We start from the raw sequence: 18,599 nt of genomic DNA on the forward strand, positions 1-18,599 counted from the left end.
ATGGTGTTTCCCATGACCTTGTGCCATACTCTTATGCCCGGATGGTGGACTAAAAGAGCACGACTCGCATGAAAGTCCTCAAATTTCCTCCCGGAAATAGCCTCCCAAAGAGGGTCGGGGTCATACTTTCCATAACTCTTAAAATAACTCGGTTCATCACTAAGACCCAAAATTTCACCCAATTCTCTAAAGGAAATGCGTCTACTAACATTAGCTAGACGAAACTCGAGATTCTCCCTACTCTCAACTTTGGTGACTTTCAAAGAACTCAAAAATTCCAAGGTAAGGGAGGGGTATGTCAATTCCTTTGTTTCAAACAATTTCTTCAACCCCATGGCTATGAAAAAGGCTCTAGTTTGCTCAAGGACACCTAACTTTCCCAAGGTGTCTTCACAAATAAATTTGGTGGATTGAATTGATTTCCTAGCAAACTTGGCAAAAGTATTTCTATGGGTTTCGGAAATAAAAGTTACCTCCGGATAATGCAAGAGTTGATCGATTTCCGGAGTAGAAGATGTTGGTGCTCCCATAGAAGGTTGTTGTTGTTGTTGCACTTCCAAGTTTGGTGTTGCTACCACCATAGCCAATGCTTTCTTTGCTTGAAGAGCCTTTTGCCTTTGTGAAAGTGTCTTTGGTGCCTTTGTTGCCTTTGTTGCTCCCTTAGTCCTTGCCATTGATGAATTAACCAAGAAAAGAATGAAAAATCTTCAATTTGTAGTGTACCCAAATCGATTTAGAGGTGAAAGGCTTTGCCTTTATGAATTCAAAAATCGACTCAAAGGTTGAAGATTTGTGCTTGGTTTTGATTTTTGATAAAGGAGGAGTGATTAATTTGTTGTTAGAAGGATGGTTTGATTTGATTTTGGTGAATGTAGTTGAGGGATTTTGTTTTTGTGATGAAGAGGATGAGGGTTTTGATGTTTTGAAGTAGTGTTATGAATGAATGCATGAATGAAGGTGGGTGGAGTTTTATAAAGCTCAAAAAATTCAAGCTGCAGGGGCAAGACGGGCGGATTCAGCCCAAGACGGGCGGATTCTGCCTTTTCTGGGTTGGAAAAACTCGCCTAAAGACGGGCGTATTCGAGAGAAGACGCTCGGATTTGGTTGATACGGGACGGGCGGATTCTCCAGAAGACGGACGGATTTCAGTCCAGGAATTTTTCCTGTTTTCCTTAGCAGAGAAGACGGGCGTCTTCTTTCCAGGACGGACGGATTCTTCAAGACGGGCGGATTGCTGCTCAGGACGCCCGGATTCAGTCACAGTCAAAAATTTTCAAAATTTCAGCTCAGTTCAGGACGGGCGTCTTTGCTGTAGTACGCTCGGATTTTCTTGAGACGGACGGATTCTCCTGAATCCGCTCGGATTCGACCCCTTTGTACCCGGATTCAGTTCCATCCGTGTACAATGCATTTCCCTTGTCATTCTTCCATTCTTCTTCATGTCTTGTGTTCTTCATTGTGGGGGCATTACTAGGCAAGGATAGCCTAGGCAAATGTCATCCCCACACTAAGGTAAAGCACTACACATCAATTGAAATTGTTAGTCCCTCTCTCACTTCTCTCAAACATGACAATTATCTTGATCAAAGTAAATAGAATAAATCAAAAGATGACAAAAAATGTAATACAAGAATTAAAATGCGAGTTAGGGAGTTAGAAATATTTACAAGTGGTGGTTTAGGGAGGACTCCACCAAACTCTCATTCTTGATGAGATGTCAAGGGGGCATGTTCAAGGTGTTGTTGATGTTGCTCAACACCTTGAAGAAATAATCAAAAGCTTGTTCATTATCATGGTAGAGGTCTTCAATAGTCCTTTGCCCTTGTTGTTGATCTTGATCGATGGCATTACCAATGTAGGGATTAAAAATCCCTTCAAATTCGTCGTCCCAAAGACCACAAACTTCATTAAGTTGATCGTTGAAAATTTCTTGTTTTGATGGAGACAACTCTCCCAAGTTCTTCTCTTGGCCAATGAGGCCATCCTCTTCTTCTTTGGTTGATTTTGATGAGCTTTGCAAGCTTTCCTGGTCACAATTCACTTGCTCTTTGAATGGAGCATCTTCAATTTTCTTCTTCCATTGGAGTTCCGATTTATTCCTTTCATCCTTTCGGCTATAATGATCAATCATGAAACACGGTTCATGCAAATGAGGAGCTCTCATAGTCTTGTCAAGATTAAAGGTTATGCTTTCATCTCCCACTTCTAGAGTGAGCTCACCATGTTTCACATCAATCACCGCACCCGCGGTGTGTAGGAAAGGTCTTCCTAGAATGATCGGAATGTTGGAATCTTCCTCCATATCAACAATGACAAAGTCCACCGGGATGAAAAACTTCCCAATTCGCACGGGGACATCTTCCCATATCCCTAATGGTGTCTTCGTCGATCTATCGACCATTTGGAGCGTGATGTTGGTGCATTTAAGCTCTCCCATCCCCAACCTTTTACTCACCGAGTACGGCATGACACTCACACTAGCCCCTAGATCACATAAGGCTTTGTTGATCGTTGTGTCGCCAATGGTACACGGTATTGAGAAGCTTCCCGGATCCTTTAGTTTTGGAGGTGAACTCCCTTGAAGTATTGCACTACTCACCTTAGTGAAGGCGATAGTCTCAAGCTTCCGGATCGACTTCTTCTTTGTGAGGATATCTTTCATGTATTTCGCATAGGCCGGCACGTGATTGATTAATTCCGTGAAAGGAATCGAGACTTCCAAGTTCTTCACAATTTCCATAAACTTCCCAAGTTGATCATCAAATTTGGGCTTGGCTTGGCGACTTGGAAAAGGAAGTCTAATCACAATGGGCTCCTTCTCCTTGACCTTGTCTTCATTTTTCTTTGAACTTTCTTCTTTTGATGATTCTCCATCTTTGGCGTTTTGCACAATTTCTTCCTTATCACTAGCTTCCACAACTTCATCCTCAACTTGCTTCTTCGGTGCTTCATACCTGTACCACTTCTCAAGTGAATGGCACTAACCGTTTCATGTCTCGGGGGATTACTTTGAGGTGGTAATTGCCCCTTTTGTCTTTGTAAGCTTGAAGATGCTAGTTGAGTCAATTGGGTTTCCAACATCTTGGTGTGAGCTAGGATGTTGTTGATTGTGGTTTCCTTTGCTTGGCTATCTTTTTGCATTTGAGTGAAAAATTCTTGTTGATTCTTTTGCATTATGAGGACCGCTTTTTGGACATCAAAACCTTGGTCACTTTGTTGGTTGTATGGATTTTGGTTTTGGTAACCTTGGTTTTGATTGTAAAAGGGTCTTTGATTTTGGTTTCTCATGGGTGGTGGAGTGTATGTTGTTTGAGGGTTTTGGACATTTTGGCTTTTGTATGAGAGATTTGGATGGAATTTGGTATTCTCATTGTAAAAATTGGAGTAAGGGGTGCCACTCTTGTATGCTTGGAAAGCATTTACTTGTTCATTTTTTCCCCTACACTCACTTTGATCATGACCTAAAGTACCACAATTCTCACATATCCCACTTGGGATTGATGAGGATGCCGTCATGGCATTAACATGATGCTTTGGTGATTTTGAGACTTCTTCAAGTCTAGCCATAGCTTTTTCAAACTTCAAATTGATTGTGTCAATGTGAGCACTAAGTTGAGCACCCAATTGAGTAACGGAGTCCACTTCATGCTTTCCTCCTCTAGTAGCTTTGCGAGGTCTACTATATTGTGAGTTATGGACCGCCATTTCCTCAATCTTGTTCCATGTTTGATTGTCATCAACTTCGGTGAACATTCCATTTGATCCCATGTTGAGAATGTTCCTTGAATCTTCATATAAACCATTCCAAAATTGTTGTACCAAGAACCATTCGCTAATTCCATGGTGAGGACATGAGCGACAACTTCCCTTGAACCGCTCCCAAGCTTCATACAAAGATTCTTCATGCCTTTGCTTAAAACCCGTAATTTGAGCTCTTAGCATGTTAGTCTTTTCCGGTGGGTAGAATTTTTTGTAGAAAGCTAGAGCCAACTTCTTCCAAGAATCAATTCCGAGAGTGGCCTTATCAAGGCCCTTCAACCATTGCTTCGCGGTGCCGATTAGAGAAAAAGGAAATAAGACCCATCTAATTTGGTCTTGAGTCACACCGGTTTGAGAAATCGCATCACAATAGTCGCAAAAGGTTTCCATATGAGAATGAGGGTCTTCACTAGGCATCCCCCCCAAATTGGCTCCTTTCAACTAATTGGATGAAAGGGGGATTTGGCAATAAAATTTCCGGTTAGATGTTGTGGTGTAGGAGTACCATTGGGTAGGTTCTCCTCGGTGGGTACGGAGTGTGATGAAAACTTAGGCATTGTAGGTTGATTTTGTGGGGTATTGTGTAATGGGTTCTCCTCTCCTTCTATTGCAAAAGGGCTGATGAACTCAATAGTTGGTTGAATAACTTCACTAATACCTCTCAAATTCCTCCTAACAAGTCTCCTATTGTTTGTTAAGGTTCTTTCAATTTCACGATCAAGAGGTAACAAGTCACCTTGTGACCTTCTAGACATGCAAAATATCAAACAACTTGAAAACAATTAGAACAAACCTTGAGGAGATTTACTTCCCCAAGGCAAAGACACAACTAATAACAATAAATAGAAATCTAAATCAAACAAACACCGTCCCCGGCAACGGCGCCATTTTTGATCGGGTCCGTTTCGTGTTCACAATTAAAGATGTGGTCGTTGGGTCACGGTCGAACAAAACACAATTTATAACTTCACAAAACAACTCTACAATTAGTAAAGAGGCAAGTAAAGGTCGGATCCCAAGGGACGGGAATTGAGATGAGATTTCGATTGAAACTAGTGGTGTCTTTGGGGTGTCACAATTTGGGTTGATGTAGAAGGTCACTAACTAAAATAGCAATGAAAATAAACTAGCAAGATGAAATAAAAAGGGTTGTAAACAATTGATAAAAAGGCACTAGGGTGTCATGGGATCATAGGGGAATCATGGGATATGATCATACAAACATGTTCTCAAATTATAAGCAAGCAATTATTGTTGTGATGGATTGAGTTGGGTTATATCTTACAATCCTAGGAAAGTTTGGGTCCCGGAGCCGAATCGATTAGATTGTACAACACCTACAAGTCGACTCAGTCTTCCCTACTCAACAACATGCATGGTCTAATGAGACTCGAGTTGGGTTATGTCTTACAAGTCTCATTGAAAAGATAGGTGATGGTGGTAAATGCAAGGATTCATAGGCTTAGCATTTCATCAAACATAAAATGTGCATGAGTTGAGATCAAAACAAGCAAGCAAATAAACCATGAAAGCATATTAATTTAAGCATGAATCATTCCCCATGTTGGTTTACCCTAATCACCCATTAACCCTAGCTAAGAGACTACTCACTCATCATCATATTGAACATGCTAGCAAGGTTGTCAATCATACTAACAAAGTGAAACATGATGAACAAATAAAAGTAATTAGCAATAATTAAAAAGGGATTAAGAGATTATACCTACTAATGATTCCAATAACAAAGCAAGAATAATAGAAGTACTTGATGTTTGATTGAGAGGTTGTCAATCTCCCAATAATAACCCAAATAATCTTCAATTACCCAAAATAAAGGATGAATAAGAGAGAGATTAAAGAACTAGAACTTGGATTAAAACTTGATTAATACTTGATTACAATATTAAAGAGAGATTTGATTGATATTAACTACACTAATTATTGATAAGAAGAATATGCTCCTCTAATTAGACTAATGGGGTATTTATAGTGAAAATTAGGGAGGATGCATTAGGGTTAACTAAGGGCTAAACTAGTAATTACACTTTTTAGATTGAGCAAGGAGGAGCCGGTATTTTTCGAAGGAAGGGCTTCTTTCTTTGTTGCTTGGAGAAGAGGAAATCGGCTGTGAAGGAATCCGTGCGGATTAGGGTCGGGACGGGCGGATTCTGGCGATTGAATCCGGGCGGATTCAAGGGAATCTGGGCGGATTGTGGCGGTGCAATCCGAGCGTCTTTGGAGGAAACCGCTCGGATTTTGCTGTGAGGAGACGGGCGGATTGGAGACAATCCGCTCGGATTGTAGTTCAGCACAATTCCTTCTTCTTTTCTTCCCTTTTCTTCATAAATTCCTTGGGGATTTCCTTGGGGACTCAAGGATCCTTTCTCAACATTGCTCATCTACTATCATATGTACAAAGGCCTTCTAATCTTGTCTCTCCTTGATGCTTGGTCATTGGATTCGATCAATTTAGCCTCGTTTTGCCACGAAAATGCAAGATTCTTACTCCTTTCCTACCAAGGGATCAAAATCTCAAAGAATATGCAAAACAAAGAACTAAAGATAGTAAATGACCCAAATATGCACTAAAAAGCATGGGAATGAGGCTAATTCGGGGACTAAATGTGCGCTAATTATGGTCACATCAATAACAAATTACATAATTTCCTATTATACATTTGTAATTAAAATAAAATAAATCTATTAAATTACAAAACGGTGATACGAGATCACAATAAATTACAACCGAATCGATATTCCCATACATTTCGGGCAATATCAATTAAAAAACTAAGGCCATACTAAGTAAAATTACATAATTCAAAAATTATATAAAATAAAATTATGACAATCATAAATAAAATGCAGCATTATAATATGTATGAACATGCCCAATTTTATGCTAAATCGCCTTTAAGGAGCCAATATCGTATATTAAACGGTTTTTACGGATTTGCGTGATTCAACCTTTTAAAATCACAATAAATTACATAAAATCATATTTATGCACAAGTTAATTACCCTAACCAACTTAGGACTCAAAATTAGTCTCCACTAACATATTGACAATAATTAACTTATATTTCTTAAAATTGTTCATTAATGGACTCAAAATTACAATAAAATGCCATAAACTCCATATAAATCACAAAAATTTCAAATAAATTCAAAATTCAAAATTTTAAACTCATGAACATTATGGAAAAATACCATGACACTCATAATGTTCAAAAACTAAGGTTAAAAAATTTCGAAAATTATCGGGAAAAACAATGTTGCGGTTTATCGGATTTATCAATTATAATCATAAAAACATGAGAAAAATTATATTTATCAACTTTTCAATTTTAGATCTGAAATATATGATAAAATGAAACATGTGAAGTTTTTCCTTAGTCATGAAGTACGTTTTAGCAATTATTCACTAATTAAAGTCACTATTTATGCTATTTTTCATCAAAAATTCATAAATTATGCATAAAGACGTCATTATAGCCTATTATTTTACACACATCTTGTAAAATTGTATGTGACAACATACAAAATTTCTATGACCAGATTCGAAATATTTCTCATATTAACCTATTTAATCATTTAAATTCGATTTTATCATGAAAAATCCATATTTCGAGCATAAGAACTCCAAAAATTTTGAAAATTTACAGGTCATCTAAAAATAATATATGTGAAATCATATCCAAAAACCACTGGAAAAAGCGAAGTTTAGCTAATTTTAGTCCAAAAATGACATTTTTATCATAAAATCACATTTTTAATGCCATTATTATATAAATGGAACAATAAAAATCCATAAATTAACCAAAATATCCTAAATACATTTTAGGATCAGAAACTTTAACATGCATAATTGATTTCGTGATATATTATAATAAACACAAATTTATAAGTTTTATATGTTAATCGTATAACTCGGAAAAACTATAACCGATTTGCATGCAAACCACCTAAGGCTCATGATACCGCTTGTTAGAAATCTATATCTCATAATATTCGACATATTCTTATATGTTCCATTTAATTTAGTCATAAAATTAATTAGATCTTATGCATGCAAACATAAGTAAATATAGTGAAGAAATCATCATTCTTACATTGGAAATTTCGGATTATTGGGCACAAGTGAGTTCTCCTACTCACTTGTTCTTGAGCTCTCCTAATATGGATGAACAAAGGATTCAAGTATAGAATCCCTCCCAAGGAATAATACCCAAGATAACCTCTTAATAAAATTAATATTATTGATACTAGAACAATATTAATTTTGAATAAAATTGACCCAAAATATTGTTTTTGGTCTCTTAATTTTCGGTTTAAGAAAAGGGAGAAGAAGAAGTAATTTATCTCTCTAAAACTATATATTTTTAGATGATGAATGAATGAATAATACACTAACTTATGATGTAGTATATTAGGTAAATTATAGAGAAAACCCTTTGGTCTTTTCTACAAGGAAAACCGGGTAGGAGGGGTGGGTAATGGCCAATGCATGAGCTTCAAATCTTCCCAAGAATTATAGGCATGTAAGGATATGCATTAGGTCTTATAATTATGGCTTCCACTAAACATAATTAGCACAAAAATAAGCCTAATACTCCCTCCTTATTTCGGCACATATGGTGTAAAATGGAAAATCCATTTTACACATTATTTTGTCAATTTGTCACATGTAACATGTTTCATGACATTAGGTATATAAAATGTATTTTTAACAATTAAAAATCAACATATAAATAAAATATGTCACTTATAAAGTTAACCTAGTAATTCATAATTACTTGTACCGAAATGAATTCCCGAGTCATAAATTACAACATTCTGTATTTATAATAATCAATTCATTCTGTTTCAATTGTTTCCGTAAACAATAATTTCATCTAAGTAATAAAACAATTCGATTACTTCGACCGTATCTTATTTAATCAAATTATAACGAGATACGTAAATATTACTTCCAAAATCGTCCGTCAATTTTAAGTAATTTAATTAACTCGTATCGTCATACGATCAATTAAATAATCAATTAAGAGTGTTACCCTTTAGGTATGACCTAAGGGGATCAACTGATCACCACCGTCGCACGACAGTAATGTCAAACTCTAGTCAGCCAATCATTACCGATATGTGTGGACCAGTTGACAGTAAAATATTACTTCCCACGTGTATTCCTTAAAATGAGATTTAAACATGTGATCATCATGATTGACAGTTGTGATCGCATTATTGTCGGAGGACACATATTCCAACAATTTAACCCATGTTTGGACCATGTTATGCATGATTTAGCATGTTATAGTCATGAAACAAATGAAAACATGATAAAAGAAGATTTTTTACACCCTCATACTTACATGCTAGGCTTGAGACGAGAAACCGACGAAAGTGTATCAACTTGTTTGGCTGGAAAACTCGGTTTGAAAACCGTTTTAATAAGTAAAAGAGTGTTTTTTAAGTTTAGTGATAGTGTAGTGGTCGAGATGGTCGGTCAAGTGATTTAATGCACGATGACGGTGCCAAACAATGTGTAAGGCTTATGTTTACGATCGGTAGGTCGTAAACACGTGTCGGTTGATGACTTAAGAAGTCGAGTCTAGAATTTTAAGGGAGAAATGAGGGGGCGGACACTCGCGTAACTCTCAAATGGTGGCATTTGAGGGGTATTTATAGGAAAATGGGTGGTTGTGTGTGTTTTGTGCGACGTGGCCGCATGGGCTGCTCAAAGAGGCGCGAGCCATCTCACACGTCTTCGAGGTGTCTTGTCGCTATCACACAAGTGTAATCATGATTTGTTCTATCCTAAGATTTGGAAGAACTTGATTTTTACTTGACCATTTAATATTACGGGAAACCTTAACATGGAAGCATTTGAAAAGTTTGTTTTTTGTGTTTGACTCGGTTTGACTCGGTTTGACTCGTTGTTGGAACCGGGATTTAAATTTTGAGTCGGTTTTTGGTCCGGTGTCGGTTTTGACTCTAATTAGTGTCATTGCGACCCCGTCATCATGCATTAAACACTCTAGGTACTTTTGAAAAGTTTTGAAATGTTTTGTTTTCGAAACCGTTTAAGTTTTCCGACGTATAGTTGTACACAAACTGTCGATCAAACGCTGCGATTCCTAAGCATGTTGTAGTTCGATAATCATCGGGTGTTTGTTGGAGACTCAACAGATACTGGGTATCTACAAGGTGATTTGTTGGTATCCTTTTAGGCTTAGTAACTTGGAGAAATAATACCTACAATGGAATGTGTATCCTTAGATTGCTTCGCTTTTAGATGATTTCTTCCACTTAGATGAGGAAAGTGGCTATTCCTTTTATAGATGCATCTTTTACTTGAACTTGTGTGCTTAAATGTTAGGATGCATCGCCATTTTGGCAAGCCCCCACCTTGCCTTGTAAGAAGGCATCTTACCTCATAGGTGTCTTGTTGTGAGTTGAAGGAGTGGAGTGAGACCCGCTAATTGTCTCACATCGGCTAGTAGTATTAATAAAGGTCATAGTTTTAGTCACCTCTTTACTCGGGACGAGCAAAGGTTCAGTTTGGGAATATTTCATGTGACTCATATTTGCACACTTTCAGTCCCCGAACTTGCCTCGTTCCTATGCTTTCTTGCATGTAGTAGGGCCGTTTCTTATCTTTAGCTTCCTACTTTGCATATTCTTTGAGGTTTTTGTTAGTTATTTAGACCATATTAATACTCATCTTATGATATTAAAATTACAAATTAATTTAAAATGGTCTAAATCTACATGCATGCAAAAAAAAAAGTATAAAAGATGGTATTAAACCATCTTAAGACAAAAGTTCCTTACATTGCTATAAGGCAAATATGGGCACTACAAAGGTCTCCTACCTTTATAGTTCTTGAGCTATTCAACTTTAGATGATCCTCCAAGAACACCAATTACCAATATAGGTAATCTCCTTTGGTGGCACCCAAGATTAACCCAAAAATACTACTAAAATTAATAACTAGTTAATAATAGTAGTAACCTTGTAATTGTATATTTGATGTACTAATTAATATTATTACTTTGACAATATTATTAGTTAGTTTTTATATGTGTTTTAAGATGAAAATGATGAGCAAAATAAGAAGAAAAAAATGGTCTCCAAGTGATGTAGAGGAACCGGTTTTGGCACCTTCAAGTGACCAAGTTTTCTTCTAATTTTTCCAACTAATAAAATGAGGTGAATAGTTGGGTATTTATAGCCAATTATGGGGAACAAAAGGAAGTGGAATGTGCCACTTAATGGACACATGTAGTCCTCTAAAAAACCGGAACAATTGGACTGTATTTGGTCCATTTCGGTTTTCGACATTTGCCCTACAAATGCTTATAAGTCTTATATTTAATTATCTTATATAATTAAATATTAATTTAATTATTTAACACTTAAATAATATAAATTAACTACCAATAACTACTTAACCATTAAGTAATCATAAGACCATTTTATCAACATACAATGTGTCAATATTAACCCATTTAGCTAATTTTACAACCTCTTGTAAAATTTAATAGCTAATTGATTTTACCTCAAAACATATACACATATCGTATAAAATTAATTAATTAACAATTAATTAATAAATTCTAATCATTTATTATTTAAATATCTCATAATTAAATAATAAATCTCTTTGTCCCGAGTTCGTAACCCGTCATCAAATAATACATTTATGTGACTAACTAAGAGTCAAATAATACAAGGAATTAATTATCTCGTATCTCATACAAACAATTAATTTATACTATTTGGGCGTCATCCTATAGGTGTGACCTAAAGGGATCAGCTGATCACCGCCGTCACACGACAGTAATGTCAAACTCTAGTCAGCCAATCATTACCGATTAACGATGACCAGCTGACAATAAATAAATAAATCCCTGATATTCCTTTTACGAGATTTATTATGTAAACGCACTCATTGTGGAGGACACTACTCCAACAATCTCCCACTTGTCTTACACAAGTGTGCGTTACCAATTCTCTTGTCCAATAATATCTCCCACTCACTGCAAGATGTCTTTCAGGTCGTTCTTGCACGTGATCATATCATAAAGTGGTTTCCTCGATCAGGAGAATGACTGTCTGACCGGATAATCTACTATAAATCTCATCCGAGCGTGGCCACGCATTCACAGTCATCTCTCCTCGAGTGGCCTTGAGATAAAATATGACTTAAAAGGACAATCATGTTGACCTATTTTCTTCATTCGATCTGAGATCACAATGACAAAGTAAATGCTCATCGGCCTCCTTTTACGGTGCGACCTAGAACAAAAACCAAAGTCACCGGAAAACCGTACCAACTCAGACAAATAGTCACCAGTCTAAAGAATTGACTCGAAGGAATAAATTGAAATCCTCGCCACGACCTAGCAACAAAAGGACTCTATAAACGGTCACTGTCCGACAAATTGTCTCACAATATGCCTATGTAATCGACCAGTCATCACTATGACCATATGACATGATCGAACTGTCATCTATCGCCTTACAATCTAGTCACTCCGAGACGTCACCTCATTAAGTAACTAGGGACAAAATACAATGTTAATCCAGTTCACTTAATAGGGTTCGACGTTGTCTTTACAACCTATTTGGAGAAAACAAAGTATATAAATTCAGACATAAAACTGAATATAACGATAAGTGCAACTTATCATATATGAAATAATAAATACAATATTTTGATTATTACATATCATATAATTTACAACAGTTCTAGCATTCGTCTCAACCCCATCGAAACTACATGACTATCATGTTTAGCTTGAGACAATGGCTTGGTTAAAGGATCAGCGATGTTGTCAGTTGTCCCAACCTTACAAACTGTAATTTCTTTCCTTTCGATTAAATCTCTAATTACATGAAATTTCCTAAGTACATGTCTAGACTTGTTACTAGACTTGGGCTCTTTTGCTTGAAAAATAGCCCCACTTTTATCACAATAGAAAGTGATAGGATCCTCGGTCGGAACTACTTTCGGTCCCTCTAAAAATTGCCTAATCCAAACAAACTTCCTTTGCGGCTTCGAGGTCGCAATGTACTCGGCTTCCGTTGTAGAATCAGCAATCCACAGACTCTTTGAAACTTCTCCAAAGCAAACCGCCCCTCCGTTCGGCAAAAAGACAAAACCACTGGGATTTCAAATCATCCCTATCGGTTTGGAAACCGGCATCCGTATAACCTCTTATACGTAATTCAGATTCTCCTCCAAACACTGAGAATGAATCTTTAGTCCTTCTCAAGTACTTCAGAATATTCTTGACGGCTATCCAGTGACTCTCACCTGGAGTTTTCTGAAAACGACTCGTCATACTCAAAGCATACGAGATGTCAGGACGAGAACACATCATAGCATACATGATCGATCCAACAGCGGAAGCATAGGGAATCGATTTCATGCGTTCAATATCCTTAGGCTCAGTAGGACACTGTGACTTACTCAAAGTGATCCCACTACCCATAGGTAGAAAACCTCTCTTGGAGTTTTTCATATTGAATCGGTCAAGAATCTTATCGATATATGCTTCTTGACTCAATGCTAATATCCTTTTGGGTCTATCTCTATAGATCCGGATACCCAAGATGCGCTGAGCTTCTCCCAAATCTTTCATTTGGAAGTGATTTCCCAACCACTTCTTAACAGAAGCAAGCATATCAACATCATTCCCAATGAGTAATATGTCGTCCACATAAAGAAGTAAGAAAACAACTTTACTCCCACTAAACTTCATGTATAAACATGGTTCCTCAACACTTCGAGAAAAACCATTCTATTTGATAACATGATCAAAACGATGATTCCAACTCCTTGACGCTTGCTTAAGACCATAAATGGATCTCTTAAGTTTGAATACTTTGTTAGGATTTTTAGGATCCACAAAACCCTCAGGTTGTGTCATGAACACTTCCTCTTCCGTAAAACCCGTTCAGAAAGCGGTTTTGACATCCATTTGCCATATCTCATAATCATGAAATGCAGCAATCGCTAACATTATCCGAACAGATCTAAGCATAGCAACTGGTGCAAAAGTTTCATCATAGTGTAAACCATGAACCTGAGTGAAACCTTTTGCAACCAATCTAGCTTTGTAGACATCTTTATGTCCATCCATGCCGATTTTAATCTTGAATATCCACTTACACTGAAGAGGTCGAACATCTTTAGGTAAGTCAACCAGGTCCCATACCTGATTATCGTACATGGAATCCATTTCGGATTGCATGGCCTCGAGCCATAGCTTAGAGTCAGAACTCATAATAGCTGCTTTATAGGTCTTGGGTTCATCACTTTCTAAAAGTAAAACCTCATAGTCACCATCTTCCTCGATAATACTAAGGTATCTATCAGGCTGGCGACTAACCCTTTCTGACCTCCTAGGTTCAGAAGGAACAATAATTGATTCAGACGTAGAAGGAACATCTTCCTGCAGTGTCACATCAGTTTGTGGCTCTTGAACTTCATCAAGTTCAAATTTTCGACCACTCTGTCTTCTAGAAATAAACTCTTTTTGTAGAAAGACAGCTTCACGAGCCACAAACACTTTGTTCTCGTTACTATTGTAGAAGTAATATCCACAAGTTTCCTTAGGGTAGCCTACAAAAATACACTTTTCAGAACGAGGTGCAAGCTTATCGTCAGACTTGCTCTTAACATAAGCATCACAACCCCATATTTTCATGTATCGCAGATTCGGGACTTTCCCTTTCCATATCTCATATGGAGTTGTGTCAGTTGCTTTAGTGGGACTTTTATTAAGTGATTGTACAATGAGATAAAATGGCAAAACCCCGAATGACTTAGGTAACTCTGTTTGACTCATCATCGATCGAACCATATCTAATAAAGTTCGATTCCTCCTTTCAGCCACACCATTTAATTGTGGTGTGCCAGGAGGAGTTAACTAAGATACAATACCGCAGTTTATAAGGTGATCTTTAAAGTCATTGCTTAAATATTCCCCACCACGATCTGATCGTAATGCTTTAATCTTCTTATTTAATTGGTTTTCTACTTCATTCTGAAACTCTTTGAACTTATCAAAAGCTTCACTTTTATACCTCATTAAGTAGATATACCCATATCTACTCATGTCATCGGTAAAAGTAATGAAATAGTCATATTATTACCTCTAGCAGTTGATTTGTCATTGGACCCACACACATCAGTGTGTATTAAACCCAATAACTCACTAGCTCGAGATCCTTTTCCTAGAAAAGGTGAACGAGTCATCTTGCCAAGAAGACAAGATTCGCATGTACCAAATGATTCGAAATCAAAAGGTTTAATTACACCAGTCGACACTAGTCTTTTAATGCGCTTCTCGTTGATGTGTCCTAAGCGACAATGCCATAAATAAGATAGATCAGGATCACCTGTTTTGAGTATTTTATTATCTAAATGATAAACATCGTTGCAAGTATCTAGAATATAAATTCCATTGATTGAAATAGCCTGGCTATATACAATCCCATTAAGGGAAAAAGTACAACACTTGTCTTTAATTACAAAAGAAAACCCTTCTGTGTCTAACACAGATACGGATATTATATTTCTAGATAGCGTTGGTACAAAATAACAATTATTAAGATGTAACTCCAACCCCGAAGCTAAACTAAGTACATAAGTTCCTACAGAGACGGCAGCTACTTTAGACCCGTTTCCCATTCGGAGATCGACATCACCCTTGTTTAGCTTTCTTATGCTTTTTAGGCCCTGCAAATGATTACACAAGTAAGAACCACAACCAGTATCTAATACCCAAGTTGTATTTGAAGCATAATTTATGTCTATCATAAAAGATTCGGTTGAGAAATTACATGTCGGCTTCACAATGGCAACTTTTATGTCATCTAGGTACTTTGTACAATTACGTCTCCAATGTCCCTTGTTATTACAATAATTACAAGTATCTTTAAGAGGATTACCCTTTATAGGTTTTTGCTTGGTAGAGCAATTCGCAATTGCTTTACCTTTGCCCTCCACCTGAACGGGCTTCTTACCTGCGTTCCTCTTAAACTGCTTCTTCCCCTTCACGTTAATCGCAAGCACATCTTTCCTCGTACTCCCACTCAATCCCATGTCTTTCTCTGCTTGCACAAGCAGAGAATGGAGCTCATGTAAACTCTTTCTCATGTTTGTCATATTGTAATTTACCCTAAATTGGGTAAATCCCTTGACGTTCGAGAGAGAGTGGAGCACTCGGTCCACCACAAGTTCGTCGGGGATCTTGCATCCCAACCCCTCTAAAGTTTCCACGTACTCAATCATTTTAAGTACGTGTGAACTTACAGGTTGACCATCTTTGAGGTTAGCCTCAAAGAAACGAACAGCGGTCTCATACTGAATTATTCTCGGGGCTTGAGAAAACATAGTGGAAAGCCTCGAGAATACTTCATGTGCATCACGAAACTTGACACATTGCCTTTGTAAAGCAGGATCCATTGAAAAAATCAAAACATTTTTTATTGCAAATGATTCTTTTTGATAATTTGAAAAAGCCTCCCTTACATCGGCAGTGGGCCTAGTACTAGGCGAAGGGGGAGAGGGATCGACAAGGTAGCGTAATTTGCCATCACCTGCGACAGCTAATCGAAGTTGTTCTTCCCAATCTTTAAAATTACTACCGTCGGCTTTTAATACATATTTGTCCATAAAAGAACGTAGCCATGAATCTCTAGCTATGGTGGCGGTTTCACTAGTAGAAGTCATCGTGATTACTACAAAGGAAATAAAGGAAAGATTAACATTTATCGTCTAGAAATATTTAACTTGTGAAACTATTTAACAAGTTCCCATTTATATAATGATCTCCCACTGAATTATATAAATGATTCCAAGATCAATTTTATATAAACACGGGCATGGTGGACCGATTCAACCCATATTTATATAAATTTGGTGAGTCAACAACTTTGATTGATTCTACTACTAGAACTCTTGGTTGGTGATTTTCTTAAAATCTATCTTTTAGCCCCAGAATAAATATGGGCACGGTGGACCGATTCAACCCATATTTATCCCGTTGAGTCCAACCAATTTTCACGCGTAATAACTTTTATTACCCTACTTACCCAACGTAAAAAGAGTGTACCTCGGTGATCCGAACCTACCTCTAATGAAGAAGGGATTCATAGGTGCTATTATTTGGTAAGGCTTAAACTCAATTTTAAACAAATGTGAGAGATCTTATCAATTTAATTGTCTATCACTTTTAAGTGAACAAAATTAGTGAATGCTAGACGATTAAATCGATAACAACAAAAAGAAAACATGTAGTGACGATTTGGCATGAATGCATAAAAGAATTAAAACAAACAAGTCCTAATATGGCCACCTAGTTAATCTAATTAACTAAAATTATTACACTTCGGAAACCAACTCCATGGTCCCTTGAGTCTTCATAAATAGGCCTCCTTCTTTAGGATTTCGGAACGCCTTTCCGAAAACACCGTCTTCATGAAAACTCCGTCTTTAGAAGCTTCATCTAATTACTAATAATTAAATTACATAACAATACCCTATTATACAATTTGTAATAAAATTAAAATAAAACTATTAATTAATTACAAATTAGGCGATGCAAAATCGCAATTAATTACAAAACAAGTCGATATTCCCTTACATTTCGGGAAATACCAATTTCTACCTATGGCCATATTAGGAAAAAAAATTACATAACAATAATTCTAAAAAAAACAAATTCATCTAAATGAATAATAAAATGCATTATGGAAAATAACATGCCAAATCGTCTAACTTACCAACAACGATCATTTGAGCTTGCCTTGACGGAATTTTTACCAATAAAAATTCATAATCAATTCTTAAAACACTTTTAAGACTTACTCATCATACTAATCTGGTCTAATATCAAAATAATTATTCTCAACAATTATCTTGAATTTATATGGGAATTAAAACATAATTGTGACAAAAAATGATATAATAATTCACAATTATCATACAAAAATTCCATTTAATATAAAACTTCTTGGAAAAATAAATTTCAAAACCATGAACATTCTGGTCTTACACCAAAAATGCCATGCAAGTGAAAATTTTTGTTTTTAAAATTTATTTAAAAAGATTTCACAATTTAATCGGTAAAGCGATAATTTTTACGATTTAATTCTAAATCAAACCATAAAAATTGAAATGACTTAAAATAAAATTTTATACATTTTGGAACAATTTCCAGGAGCTAAAAAATCAAAAATTTCGAGCTCCAAAATTAAATCAATAATTATTTACAAAATAACCATTATTTACCCATTTTTATCAAATAAAAATTAATAAACAACCTAAATTAATTACATTAATTTAAAGTTTCTATTTTTCTCATAAATAGAACATGCATGTGGTTATTTATAAATAAATATGCATAAAATTAACATGCAATTAATTTTAATTAACTCTTAATTAATTTTAATGCATTTTTACTCAATTTTATGCCAATTTAAGTTATAAAAAGTGGAAAAATTTAACAAAAATCAAATTTTCGTCCGATATCATTCTAAGACCAGATTATTTACATGCAAGACTATATTATGTGTTAAAACGAGTTTTAGTAACATAATATCAATTTTATTAATTTATCTCATAAATTACTAAAATCGTCTTAAGATAACATGCATGTATTTAACAATGCTCTGATACCACTTGTTAGTTATTTAGACCATATTAATACTCATCTTATGATATTAAAATTACAAATTAATTTAAAATGGTCTAAATCTACATGCATGCAAAAAAAAAAAAGTATAAAAGATGGTATTAAACCATCTTAAGACAAAAGTTCCTTAC

At 36.0% G+C, this 18,599-nt stretch overlaps 1 non-coding gene across 1 annotated transcript; it reads left to right on the top strand.

Annotated features, from left to right (window-relative positions):
• Positions 1-3,835: 3,835 nt before the first annotated feature.
• On the top strand, positions 3,836-3,942 carry LOC141650715 (small nucleolar RNA R71). Its single transcript, XR_012546733.1, has one exon. It is a non-coding gene; the product is annotated as a small nucleolar RNA R71 (small nucleolar RNA).
• The last annotated feature ends 14,657 nt before the right edge of the window (positions 3,943-18,599 follow it).

The sequence above is a fragment of the Silene latifolia genome, chromosome 3 (genome assembly GCF_048544455.1).
Source record: "Silene latifolia isolate original U9 population chromosome 3, ASM4854445v1, whole genome shotgun sequence".
NCBI lineage: Eukaryota > Viridiplantae > Streptophyta > Magnoliopsida > Caryophyllales > Caryophyllaceae > Silene > Silene latifolia.